The following is a 14,237-nucleotide window of genomic DNA, read 5'->3' as shown; positions in this document are numbered from 1 at the left end:
GACTGTCTTCCCTACAGCCCCCAGCTGAAGAATCTCTTGAATGATGGCAAGATCTCATCACCTTGAAAGAGACCTGGCAAACAAGATTTTAAGCTTTAAGCACCAGAACTCAGAGGCTGACATTAAAAAGGAGAATATTTTCAAGGCAAAGCAGCATCCTAGCCCTGGTGTTGGTGGGAGCTGATGGCTGTGGGGTTGTGACCCACAAGTTTCATCCCAACTGCCCATTTCTGCTGTCTGAGAGAAGTGTGTCTTGAAAGGCTTATTTCATCTTCCTCTTCCTCACTATGGGATGACAGAAAAAGCACCTTTCAGCTCAGAGGTCTGGGGCTCTATCAATGCCATGAGCAGGCTGTCAGAGGTTATGAGAGATCACCCAATTTCTCCCAAGCTGCCTGAATCCCTCAGGAAAGTCCATGAATTTTTAAAGCACACTCCACCTGCAGTGTCCCCAGCACTTTTGGGGATGAGCCCTGATTTACTCCCTGCCTTCAAACAGGAGATGATGGCACAAAAGCTTTGGCAGAAGCGGGACATTGGTGCTGCCACACCTGAACACTCCCTGGTGATTTCCCAAGCATCCTGAGGGATGCTGTAAATCCCAGAGGATCTGCAGAGCTCCAGGGAGACACCTCACCTGTGAGAGGGCTGAACCCTGAGCAGGGTTCCACACATGGGGGGATCCCAGGGCTCAGGAGCTTGGGATGAAACTAAACTGGGATCCTTTCATCACCTAGAATTGAGGAGAGAAGCAGCTCATGGACCACAGGAGCTGCCCCAATTCCACGGGGTTAAACCACCAACACCCCAACAGGGCTGGATTTTGGGATGGGTGTCTGGGCTGTAACACCAAGGGTTTGAGGGGGCTCAGCAAAAGGATGAGCAGGATCAAGAGGAGGGAGGGTCCCAGGCTGCAATCCCTCCAGGCCTAACCTAATCACCATCGCTCTGCATTATTACCCTGCCTAACGTGGCATGCTTTTAAATAAAATATGCAAAGATTTCTCAAATTATTTCCCCGGGGCAAGTGCGTTTTCTATCTTTGCTCGTGCATGTTAATCTGAAAAATGCAAATTCCACACACACCCCCATCTGTTGGGGCTCGGCCATTTATTAACTTCTTTTTTTTTAATGCAAACTGTTTCTTTCTTTTATATATATATATATATATATGAAAAAGCAATGAGTTTTGTTATCTCAGCCCCTATTTTATTTCATTTAGAGAAAACAGGTTTTAATGGGTAAAAAAAAAAAAGATGATAATAAAGTGGCCCTGAGGTGCTAAGAATTACAACTCACTCAGCACTGGAGTTTTAATTGGAGATTGGTGTTGGGTAGGATTCGGGCAGCTAGAAGGCTGGGCCTGTTTGAGGAAGAAATGCTGATGTTCAGGGGACAAGATTTGCTTATTTATTTATCCAGGATGACTTTGATATTCAGGTCTGAGCCAACAGCACATCTTGGGAGACTGACAGCTTCCCTGTGGCTGCCTGGACTTTGGTGGCACTTCCCCAGGCTGCAGGGCTGTCCCTGTTGGGGACAGCCTGTCCCTGTCCTGCCAGGGGGCGACAGTCCCAGACTCCCCAGAGCAGCACGTGGACGAATGCCCTCATCTCTGTAGTTAAGAAAAACAGAGATGGGAAAATCGTTTTGGAAAATCATTAAAAAGATCAAGAAAAAAATCAACCACGGACAAAAAAAAAAACAGGGGAAAGGAGGATCCCAGCGCTGTGTTTTCGCTGACAAGAAGCCGATGTGACAGAGCTCGGCGTGCTGAGCATAATTGGCAGCCTGTGCCCAGGAGAGGCCCATGGACAAAGTTGCTCCAGGACGTGAGGATGCCCCGGCCCCGAGCCCGCGGGTCCCCACGGCAGGCGGGGAATGGGGGGAACGGGGACCGCGCTCCGGCACGGCCGCCGTGGGGAACATCAGCCTTCACCTGCGTAATGAGACAAAACCCAGGGAAAACACACATGAAAAGGAAGGGAAAGAGAAACTCTTAGGAAATAAGATCAAAGTCCTGCCTTCAAAAACGTTGTCCTGCAGCTACGAAGAAACCCAGATCGCCCTAATTGCGGCAGCCGCGCGCAGCGCTTGGCACGGTGCTGGAGTGGGGGACGGGCTGGGGGGACCCAGAGGTCCCAGCACCCAGCTGGGAGTGGCAGGAACACAGTGGGGAAATGATGGCCTTGCTGGCTTTATTTTGGAACACAGTGGGGATATGCTGGCCTTGCTGGCTTTATTTTGGAGTACTCCTGTCCCTGATCCTGCAGGCCCATGGAGATCAGCAGTGATGTCTGAATGAGAAGCGTGGTGTGGGTCCTCATGTGAAGGAGCAGAGGGAAGCGGCTGGCTTGGGACATATCATACATTGCACTTAATACAATTGTATTAAATAAAATGGTATTAATATTTATTATATAAATACAGTATTTTATTAATATTGTTCCCACTAGACATTTATTTGAAGGAGAAACTTTGGATAAACTGATGGCCAAGTGCTTGGGCGCAGGCTGTTGGTTTATGCAGGGCAAATGGCTACAGAAAAGGAGCTGCACTGGAGAAGAAATGTCTCTGTTTTAGAAAACTGTAAAGAAACTCTGGAACTGAGGCTCTCCCAGAGCAACTTCTGGAAGATGCAATGGAGCAGAGTCATGGAGTGTTGGGATGCTCAGGTGTGCTGGATGCTCTGGGCACAGGACAGTCACTGTCCTGGGCTGGCCCTTGCCAACCCCCCATTTATTGCCATTTTCTGGGCACAGAGTGGCTCTGCAGGCAGACACTGCTGCCTTTCCACGGCGCTGGTGCAGGGATGGATGAGCCAGCAGCTTTGCCTCCTCTCACCCCTTTTCAGCAGTTGCTCTCCATCCTTCTCTCCACCATGGTCCCACAGCACCCAGATCCTACAGCTGAGGGGACACTGGGGCTGGGAGTCACAGCCTCAACCCAGCCTGACCCCTGTAATGGGTGCAGAGCACCCGGGTCCCCACCACCACGCTTAGGGAAGCAGCTGGCTGGCCCTTTAAAGCCTTTTTTTCCCCCTCTCTTGTTAAAAGATGTCTGGGAGGGGAGCTGCCAATCTGAAAAATGATCCTTCCTTTTTTCCATTTTCTTCCTTCTCTCCTTCTAGCTCATGCTCATCTGTTCAGGTGAACCGCAGGCACATTCATTAAATCTCTGTCTTTGACACCTCAGCTGCTTTGGAGCCCTGGGCTGCTCTTTCTCTTTTCTTTCCATGTTTTTTTCCTGTTCCCCATCTCGGAGCCCGCCTGATCAGCACACTAAGGCAGCGAGAGCGAGCTGCAGAATTCTTAACGAAGCACAACTCTGCTGGTGAGGGGCTGAGTGGCCGGGTTGGGGAGGGTGCTGGCAGCACCCACTGCCCCTGCTCGTGGACAGGGCACTGTGAGGTGCCGCTGCTGGCACTGGGGTGGCACAGAGGGACACGAGCATGGTGACAGCACAGCCTGCACCCAGCCAGCGCCCCAGGGCTGAGGCCAGCAGCCAAGGGCTTGGCTCGCTTCACTGTCCTCAGTCCCACTAAATCCCCTGTTACTCCATGCAGGAATGCCTTCCCTGCTCCCCAGCCCCCTGGATTCCCCAAATCTTCCCAGGGCTCAGCCTCATGCACCCATCCCTTCCCTGTCCCATAAATTCCATCCTAACAGGGAGACACCAATGCTCATCTTGCCACAGATTTGCTGCTTGGCTAAGAGGGACAGAGCTGCCTCTGGATCAGCTTCTGATGCTGAGTGGGGCTGGAGGAAAGAGATAACTCACCCAGCAGCCGCCAGGAAGGATTTGGCCTTGGCAGTGCTGGCCCCTGGCCGGGTACCTGCTGGCTGCTCCCAGCCCTGAGCAGTGAAGGGATGAGATGCTCTCCATGGCCTCTGTGGGTTCAGGACAAAGGGGCAGGAGCAGGAAGGATCCCTTTGGTAGAGGCAAAACCCTGGAAATGAGGAGGAGGAGGGCAGAAGGACTGGGGCTGGACCCTCAGGAAATGAGGAGGAGGAGGGCAGAAGGACTGGGGCTGGACCCTCAGGAAAGCACATGTCTGAATCCCAGCTCTGTCTGGGATGCCGTGTGTGCACCCAGGGCAGGGCAGTGTGTCCTGCAGGAGGGGACAGCCTGGTGTGGAAAACGGGACCAAGAATTTAGTGGCTCCAGGAGGCTCAGCAGGACTGGGACTGCAAAGCTGCGAATTCCTGCAGAGTTTTGTTAGCGGGATCGGCGCACAGCCTGGTGCCCTGCTCCGAATTAATTATCCGCTGACACGATTTCGCTTCTTTCCCTTTGTGTTATTTTAATTAACAGAGATCTCCTCCAAGCAAGCCAGCTGTCATGTAAATTGTAAAACTGTCAGCATGTACAGGAACTTAACAGGGACTGGAAGAAAGCCTTGCACAAAGGGATGTGCTACTTTCCCTTTTTGGTTTTCCTTCTCTTTTTTTTAAATCTGGCACATTTGTAAAGTTAAAAAAAAAGTGTGAAGACTAGGGTGGGGCAACAGATGGAGAAAGCCCAGCTTTTACTTTAGATCCATTTCTTGAGGCAGAGGTGCAAGATAGAGGTGTTCTTAAGTATTTTGGATCAGGATTGTTTCCTTGCACATCCCTGTAGCCTGGGCATTCCTCCCAGTTCCCCTCCCCTCCATCCACACAGGCTGCAGGTGGAATGAAACCTACCATAGGAAGGAGCCAGCACTAAGCTGGGCAAAAGGAGACATCTTTTTGGCTTTGATAGAATTAATCTGGTCTCTGTCCATTGCAGATTTCACCTGCATTCATCCTGAGCTTGATGAACCCCTGTGTGCTGACAGCCAGCTGCAGGGCTGGCTCCAGCTCTACTCCTGCATCACCTAGGCTTGAGACTTTTAACTATGAGCTGAAATCAGCCAGTTCTTCCCAAGATCAGACTCTGCAAACAAGCAAAACCGTGTTAATGGGCCCCATATGTCTTTGGTTAAAAGCTGCTCCAGCAGCAAGAGCAGCAGATGCAGAAGGGAGCCCGCGGAGCCGGAGGAGCGGGGGGAGTTCATGCGAGGATACTCTGTGGACATCCCATCCCATCTCTCCCAGAAGCCTGTGGTAACCTTGCAGCAATCAATTAATAAATGTTGAGGCAAGTCAATGAAGGTTAGCAGGGCCCCAGCTCCACGGGAAGCTCAGGGAGGACAGTGGGGAGTGGAAATGCTCTGGAGCAGTGGATGGCAGCAGGACACCGAGGGTGGGATGTGCCAGGGCAGCCAGGGGTCTCTGCACTTGGTGGGACCTCACAACTGTGGGGCAGGAGGGATGCTCACCACGCTGCAGAGGAACTCCCATTTTTGTAAGAAATTATATGCTTTTCTCACTGCCTGATTTTGGGAGAAGATCAACAGCCTGGGAAGGGCCTGGATTTTCTCCAGTGCGATTTTCAGTCTGATCCTTACAATCTACAGATCTGGGCTATGTCTGGATGAGGACTGAGCTACTTAATTCCATTTCTTCCCTTCCTCACCACAAATGGTTTTAGTTGCCCTTTAAGAACAAAGCAAATAGATTCCAAACCACATTCTGCTAAAGAGGGATGGATTTTCTTTCCCAGCAGCAGCCAGGGATGAAAGCCTGGAGACAGCTGAGTGAGCTACAGCATCACAGCCCAAATGCTGAGCTTATCCGAGGAGCACAGCCGGGCTGTGAGGGCTCCAGCCTGAGCTGAGGGTTCCACAATGAGGCCAGGGGCTGGGATACGCCACTCACATATGGAGGTTCCCTCTCAGCCCCGTTTGCATGCCAGGCATGCTGCTTGTCCACTGAAACAAATGACCTTGAGCAGCGCTGCGGGTCAATAAAATAATTTGCTAACTGATCCATCTTCTGTGGCAAACAGATGAATCAACTCCAGCTCCCTGGGCTGTTTTATGTACGGATGGCAGAGCCGTGAAGTTAAAATAACGTGTGTGGCCACATCCATCTCCGTGCAATGAAAGGATGGCTCCGAGTGAATAAAGTTGTGCGTTTCTAGATGGGGAAAAGCCATCTCTGCATGTCCTGACACTTGACTTGGCGAGGTGGGTGCTGTTCCCCAGGGCAATGTGGCCCAGGCCACACTCTCCCTTAGTGGAGCATTGTGTTCCTGCTTTCCACACATCTCCTCGAGCAGCTCTGTGCCCCGGTGTGTTCTTGATGGCCCCTCCTGGGCTTCAGCTCCCAGACAACCCTTGGCCATCCTGTCCTTGCTGCCACCTCATTTCTCCACAAGGAATGGACCAAAGACTCCAGTTCCAACAAAGAGGACTCACAGCTGGGAGCTGGAGCACAGTGGGAGGCACACTCAGTTTTTACCGGTTTCCAGTGCAGTTAAGCACTAAAAGCAATTAAGAAATGCCCATTTCCATCCTGGCCACACAACCTGCAGAGGGTGGGCAGGAGCTGGAGCCACCGGGGCTGGTGCACGCGGCCGGGCTGCATCTGTCGGAGAGCGCAGCAAACTGGGGCATCAGAGGGAGCAGAAAGGCCCCGAGGCAGGCTGTGCTCACTGAGCCCCTAATCACAGCGAGGTGATTAATGCCCTTCTGCTCCCGTGCGCCGTGCTCTGCTCCGTGCTCCCCTCGCTCGGCCCGGCAGGTCCCACACCGGCGGGCACCAGGGCTGGGCAGGGATGGGGCTCAGCTCTCCTGGTGCTGAAAGCAGGGGTGGAAAAGGGCAGGGCAGAGCAAAACCAAGGGTTCATCTTTGGCCATGATAGTCTGTGAGTTAATATCTAGTTTTGAAGAGGGTTTTTATCACCTTTTCTTCTAGAGCTTCACTGTGTCTGTCAAGGGCTGGCATATTTCAGGAATCCAAGGGCTGAGACTCAGACCTGGTTCCTGCATCATGCAGCCTCGGACAGGCTGGAACTGGCCCATATCCATTTCTTTGTGCATCAATCTGCTGAGTGCTTTGCTGTTGGTTTTAGGCTGGTGCAATGAAAGCAGAATCTGGCAGCAGGAGACAGCCCAAATTTAAGCTCAGGGCCTCCCCAGGCAGTGGCATCCCAGGTTTTAGTACTGAGGCAGAGGTTGCTGGGGTTAAAAATTCCCTGTGCCCTGCTGCTCCAAATGCTTATTTTCCAAATTCTTTATTAAAATTGCTGGTACAAACACAATTTTGTAGGAGGTTCCTGCAGTCCTTGCAAGCAGGAGGAGGGTATTGGTGAGTTCCTCATGCCAGACACAAGCCTGGTGCCCAAACTCCTCCTCTGACAGCTGGAGCACGGAGCTGGAAGCAGAAAGGGGGAGTCCTGGAGCCCAGCACTTGCTGATCTCAACGCTGCATTCTGCTGCAGGATGGGGCATGCAGGTGGCATGTGTCCCCATCTACTGTCCCATAGCGGGGTGGGTTACCTGGCCATGCTCCTCTGGCTTCTCCCCACAGATTAATGGGGTTAGGCACAGCTCAGCCAGGTTAGGCACAGCTCAGCCAGGTTAGGAACAGCTCAGCAGCAGCAAATGTCAGTGAGCAGGAACAAGCAGCCGTGCTCATTCCCAGGAGGAGAGAGGTCACGCTTTGCCTGTCCCAGAGGTTAACAAACCCTGCACAGCCACCCTAAGGGCACGGGAGCTGCTTTAGCTGAGCACCAGAGATAAAAGAGCTGTTCAGAGGAGTCAGAAAAATGGGGTCCCTTCCACAGGGCCACAGGAAACACCTCATGCCCCAGCAGCGTCACACTGTGCTCCTCTTCCTTGGCCGTGCACCGGGCAAAGCTCGCTGCGCGCCGGGATCGCTGCAGGGCACTTCCTGCGAGCCATTAAAGCACGTTGGGTAATTAATACCTTCCATGCATGAGGAAAAATGAAAGGCAGGTGGGAGGAGGAGGGGAGCAGGGAGGAGGCAGCTCCATTTTGAGGGCTGTCGGGGTGGTTTTCCCTTGGTGAGTTGTTATAATTTGGAGGCTCCTGCACGCTGCAGCGTTCACACCTCTCAGACATTATTCACAGCCTGGTTCCAGCCAGCATCACGGGGCTGTCAGAGTATGTAGGATCCATGCTGGAGCAGCTCTCCTCTTCCTCATCCCTTGGGACCACTGTAGGATGAGCTGAGGCTGCCCCACACTCCAGGTTCAGCACCCAGCCAGCTTCTCCAAATCCCCTCCAAGCTGATAGTTACAGGAAAGGCCCCTCAGTGCTAAAGAAAGCTCCATTCCAGCACCTTAAATACAGTTTCTTAACAAACAAAATGTTTATTTTCTGAATAATACTAATACTAATAATAGCAATAATAATAATAATAATAATAATAGAATTCCAGCCTTGGGGCATGTGGTGGGATGGCTGCAAGCTCAGTGGAGCGTGTGTCCATTACCGTCCGCGCTCCAGACCCCGGCGCTTTATTCCGGGACAGTGACTGACAGACCCTGATCGATGCTGATTTGGGTCTTAAATAAACACACTGGCCCTGGTTTGCTGGAAAGAGCGAGGTGTCGGCATCTGGCTGACAGGCAGAGAGAGGCAAACTTTGCCAAATGGGCATTTCTTAGCAATATTTCCCTTTTTTGAAATTTATTTCTCTTCTCTCTGCACTATGCCATAAGCTGGGATAGGGCAGTCAGGAAGGTTTCAGAACAGAGTTATTTTGCATTTTACTCCTTTAATTATGTCTTCTGTAAACATAGAATGAAAGAAAAATAGAGTTCAAACATTCAAACAGAATTGTGCTGCTAAGAGCCACCGGATCTTGGTGCCTGATCAGACCATCAAGCAGGGAAAGGTGCTTCACTGCCGACAGCTGCTGTCAAGAGAAAAGCCCTTTGATAATTTGCTGAGCTGTGGCAATTCACATCTGCAAGAGCTGTAGAGCTCCAAGGAACCCCGAGCTTCTTGGAAATGTTTTTCACCAGCATCATGCAGGTCTTAAAATTACTGGAAATGGCACTTGAGACTTGAGTGACTCAGGCTGATACAGTTTGGAAAATATCACTCAGGTCATTTTTCTCGCCCTTTGAGCATGATTTTGTCAAATCAAACACTTCCCCCATGCCCATTTCTCCTTTAGTGCCATGTCAGGCATCAATATTGAAACAGCAGGAGATAAAGTTTGCTGCTGCAACGCCCCAAACGCTTGTGTGCACCCATGTTCTGGTGGTGACCCTGTGGGGTGACTCTGTTATCTCCTCATCTCTGACCCTGTGTGCCAGCAGATTCCAGCCTGGGCAGAAATGAAGGTCACAAGTTACTGAGCCAATCTGGGAAAGAAATTCCAGGAGAGCAGATCAGGATTGTTTTAATTAAAGGAAAGAGGCAGGGGAAGGGGGGCAGAGCTACAATCGAGCAATCAAACAACATTTTTCCCTCGTGAAGAGAAATAGTTTGAGGTAGGATTAAGATGGCTGAAATTGTCTTTTTAAAGGAATGTAAAAATGTGGATGTTGGATGATTGACAAATAAAGGGCACTTTCCTTTAATTTAAATATGTTCCTAGTTTGTGCAGAATATGTTAATTTATACATTGCCTAAATAGCCAGTAGCTATTGTCTGTAAAACCACATCAGATCAGGGCAGCAGGGCAGTTAATGTACTGGCTGGATGTTATGGCTGGTCAGTGAAGCGATCCGAGCTTCCTTCCACTGGCTCCCAACCCCTAAATGGAATAGCTGAGCTGTAAAAAACTGCCAGGGGCATAAACTGAAGTTCATTCTGTCAGCCTTCAATAGGACAAGGCTCTCCTTCCCACAAGGACCCTCAGCCCAGCTCCTGCTCCTCTGTGACCCCAGAGCTCTTCCCCTCCCACTGGGATCCCTCCAAGCCTCTCTGCTCCCCACAGGGATGATTTTTTGGGGAACATACAGCCCACCCCAGGAGCTGTTCAGCTTTACAGCACCCTCCCCTGACCCTGTGCTGCCCCCATGCCTCAGTTTCCCTTGCTGCAGGCTCTCCCAGACCCTCCAGCCCAGCTCTCCGGGGGCTTTGGTCACATCTCCTGTCTCCCAAGGTCCCACAGCAGCTCTTAGCCTCTCCAAAAGTCCTGCTCTGCTCCTGCCATGCCATGACCTGCCCTGGGAATCTCATCTGGGCCTCCTGAGCAGCCTTGGGACCCCAGCTGGATTTTTAACCCTGACATTTGGCAGCCTCTGCTCCAAACAGGCCCTGACTGTGATCCATCCATGCCTGACCTGCCTCTTCCTCTGCCTTCATGTGTAGCCACGACTTGGTCTGGTCTCTGGAGCAATTTTCAATGCAGAGAGGCTTCTAATTAACAGGGTTCTGAAGTTAATTAAAACAATCTCGTTCAGATCTCTCCATGAGTGCTCACAAGGGCAATGCTGCTTCCCTGGGCTCCTTGGGAGCCTCTGCTCACCTCGCAAATCACACCCTAGGGGCTGTTGTGTCTTTGGGAAGGGTCTGGGTGTCACCTTAAAGGCTGCCAGGTCCTGGAACACGTTTGTCCAAAGCACCAAAGGACTAGCATGGAAGTGCAGACCCCACAGACTGCAGGGCCATGCTCCAGCCTTGCTGGGTCCTCCATTCCCTCTGGGACAAAGCTGCTTCTCCATAGGTAACTCCTAAAGAGAAACCCTTGTCTCCCATGTCAACCCAAAACCAACAACATTATGGACCCATCATGTTCAAGAAAGGTCCATCCTCTGCATTCCCACTGCATTCCCAAAGATCAGTCCGGATTAAGTTTAGAATGATATGATAAGTAGTAATAATACTGCTGCCTTGCCCCTAATTATTTTCAATATAATTACGTACCCTCAAGAAACCTTTTAAATAGCACACTCTCCTCAGTGCTCCGGTCCAAGGGATTCATTTGTCTCAGGAAAAAAAATATTCTTGGGGCTGAATCCTTCATTAGTCTTTCCTGGAGAGACTCCTGCTGAAGTCAGGGGTGTGTGTGTCCCACTGGAGGATGTGCCTGCCTGGGCAGTGCCCACCACAGGAAGATTTTAAAGCCCCTCAGAATTTGGTTTCTTGGCAGCATAAAGCATTTGGCAGGGAAAAAAAAGCCTGGAAGTGTTCTGGAAAGTATTAGTGAAAGACTCAGTTTCACTGTCTTTTATCAGCTTCTTATGCTTCCTTCTCTTGTGTTTTAATCCCACACAAGTGCTGCAGCTTCAGTGTGTGAAGGAAATAGAGTGAAGGCACTCAAAGTGTTGGATCATACTGTGTGAGCAGGTGCAAATCAAAATTGAATAACCTTCACATCACCGTGGTGCCCTGCCCCACCTGGAGATCAAAATAGGGAAGGAACAGCAAGGCCAGTGTGTTTGGAAGGAAGGAATTAAATGCATACATGGAATTATTTATACAATATATTTTCAGGTGGTCCATTGTTTTTCTGAGCAAACTGACTTTTCATTCAGAGTGTGCTTGGGTGGGATCTTGTCTGTGGTACCCACATGGATGTAAAAAAATATGTCCTTGACTGGATTCTCCACTGTCCCAGTTACCTGCTGCCCTCCTGCCCCACAGCTGGCAGCATGTCCAGGGTCTGGGATTCCTGTGCATGCTCACAGATGTGGGATGGGATTTCCACACGCCTCCAGCCCCAGGACAGGATCCCAGCCCAAATCTCATGTGCCCCTGCTTTCCATGTTCAAACCCATTGGGTGATCAAAGCAGGGTTCAGTTAGTGGCTTTTCAGCCATTCACAATCTTTTAAAGATGAAAAACCCATATCAATGGATGCATTCATATGATCCTGTTTTATTTACTTGTCGGCACAGTGGCTGAGTCCACTTCAATTTTCATCCAGCAGAGACTCTTTTGTGCCTTATAGGGTGTCCTGAGCACTCCCCTGGATTTAGGGGTTACTCCTGGTGGATGAAGCATCTGTGTAAATCAACACCTGCTTGACCCCTAGACCAAGGAACAGGACCTGTGGCATCCCCAGTCTGCATCCCTGAAATCCTTTGGGGAAAGGGAGGACTCTTACTGGGACGTGAGAGCCCAGCCCATCCCTGTCTGTGCATTCCCACACACCTGTCCCTTCCGTGCACCAGTGTCTGAAAATCATGGCTGGCTTTCCAAGGAAATTTCCTCACTGAAATAGTTAATGAGGACTGATCCCATCCCCCAGCTCTCTCCCCCCAGCTCGCCACCCCTCTGAAAAAAAAATCAGAATAATAATTAAAAGATGCCTAGAAACGCTCTTGGAAGAGCATAAATTCTGAAGATGAAAGTAAATGATTAAAATAATTAAATACTTCAAGTTGACAAGCAGAAGCAGAATCTTGCCAACGGACATTTGTCGGTAATTAGTTAATTAATCCTAACACAAATTATAAGCCATAACAAACCAGTCAGGCTGAACACAGCCGGCTGTTCGGAATTAAACTTAGAAAAAGAGGGAGTGAGAGAAAGAAGAAAGAAAAGTTTGGAGATTCTTGCAGATCTGAAGGAAGATGCTGTGCAGGAGCTGTGTCCCTCTGGGAAGGGCAGCCAGGACAGGGGCAGGAGTTGGGCAGAACAGGGCTGTGTTCCCACCTGGCAGGAGCACTGTGGGGTGGGATGCATGGGATAGGCAGTACAGAACGGGATTTGGGATTTCCACCCTTTTTCTGAGAGGAAATTCAGCACAAAAGCTTCCCAGCTCTGTTCCCCCCTCTGCCACTGGTACCAGTGTGCACTTAAGAACATCCTTGCCATGGGAATGAGCTGGTCTGGGCAGGTCCTTCAGGTCCACAGGCAAGTGGTGGCATTAATCCAGGGGTTTCTGGAAGATGTGCGGGCCAGCTCTGTGAAAGGCTCAATCCTGGGGTGCTGGGAGGGCAGCTGGTTTGCAGCTGCCCATTAACACCCTGAAAGTGTTTCTAGGATGGGCTGGAAAAGCAGGGTCAGTGCTTGGGAGCTGGGTCCTGCCAGGGAAACTCGGTGCAAATGACACCAGGACACGTGTGTGGTCAGCAGGGACCCTGATGCCATCCAGATTGCTGGGACTGGGGAAGACAGAGCCTTTGTGCAATGGGAAGAGGTTAATGAGCTGTGGGCTGGTTTCTCACCTCTGCTCACCTTGGCTCAGGTCCAATTTTCAGCCCTAGATTAAGTGAGGTTGGTGATCTACAGGCACAACACAGTGACTGACAGCTCATCTGTGGCTGCACTGCTGAGTTCACACGTCCAGCTGGGGCTGGGGAGGCACTGAAGGGCCAGGCTTTGCATGAAAAAGCTCTGGAGCAGCCAGAGTTGGTGAGGACCTGCACATCCCCAGCACAGGGACACCGCTGGGTGACAGACTGGGCCAAATGACAGCTGGCAATGCAGCTTAAGTGAGAAATGGGACATACAGGTTGCAAATGGGCTTTTAACAGCACGGAGAAGAAGGCACGAAATGTTTTGAAAGAATAAAGAGATAGCAGGGAAGTGTGACTATCCCACAGATCCCACACTGTCGGAGGAGCTGCCAGTGACTGATGTGCCACGTCTGGGCACTATCATGTGAGGGGAAGTACGAACATGTGAGCACACATGACCATCTCCTGATGTGATTTACAAGCAGAGGAGAAAGAAATCACTTACAAGACAATGAGAATTAACACTGAAGGATTCAAGGCCTGTCTCTTTTGGCCCAAACTCCCTGAGCTGCCTGCACAGTGGGTTCCTATTTTCCATCAAACCCATGCAGAGCTCTGCAGAAGAGAAAGTTTCATCCGCATGTGCGTGAGCATGTGTACGCGCGTGTTCTAAGTGTTTTGCATTATGTGAGCTCTGACCTTCAGAGGGGAACAGAAGGAATATTTTCCCCCCCGAGGCTAGAGTTGTCAGTGAAATGTCTGTCTTCCTTAATAATTTCAATCCGGGTGACAGGGGACAGGGCATTTTGCTCTGAACGAACGTACTGTAAAAACTGTCAGATAGAATTTGTCTCAAGAAGCAACATTTCTATCCATTCGGGGTCATAATTACAGGCATCTTATGACCTGTGGAGCAGCACATTTTTCTCAACCGAAAAAAAAAGGACTCCTAAAATAGGTGGTTTGGTCTTCTGCAGAGCTTTGGATTGAACCTAAATGGAATCTAACAAACAGCAGTGATCTGCAGCAGAATGCTTTCTTCGTGTTTGCTGGCTGCTTTCTTAAATCCAGAACAAACTGTGCACTGAAGTGACGTAGCAGAAAAGAGGGATAGAAATTGCCATTCACTGGGCTGGAGTAATGGCCTGTTTCTTCTATATCCTGTCTCCTAACTGCCTGCCTCTCAGAATTTCCTCCACACTGACACTAGCCAGCGTCTTGTTAATGAACTGAATAAGTAACTAAATGGGTGATTAACCAAA

The sequence above is a fragment of the Zonotrichia leucophrys genome, chromosome 23 (genome assembly GCF_028769735.1).
Source record: "Zonotrichia leucophrys gambelii isolate GWCS_2022_RI chromosome 23, RI_Zleu_2.0, whole genome shotgun sequence".
Classification (NCBI taxonomy): Eukaryota; Metazoa; Chordata; class Aves; order Passeriformes; family Passerellidae; genus Zonotrichia; species Zonotrichia leucophrys.
The sequence above is the reverse complement of the archived record's forward strand: the minus strand, read 5'-3'. Positions refer to the sequence as shown.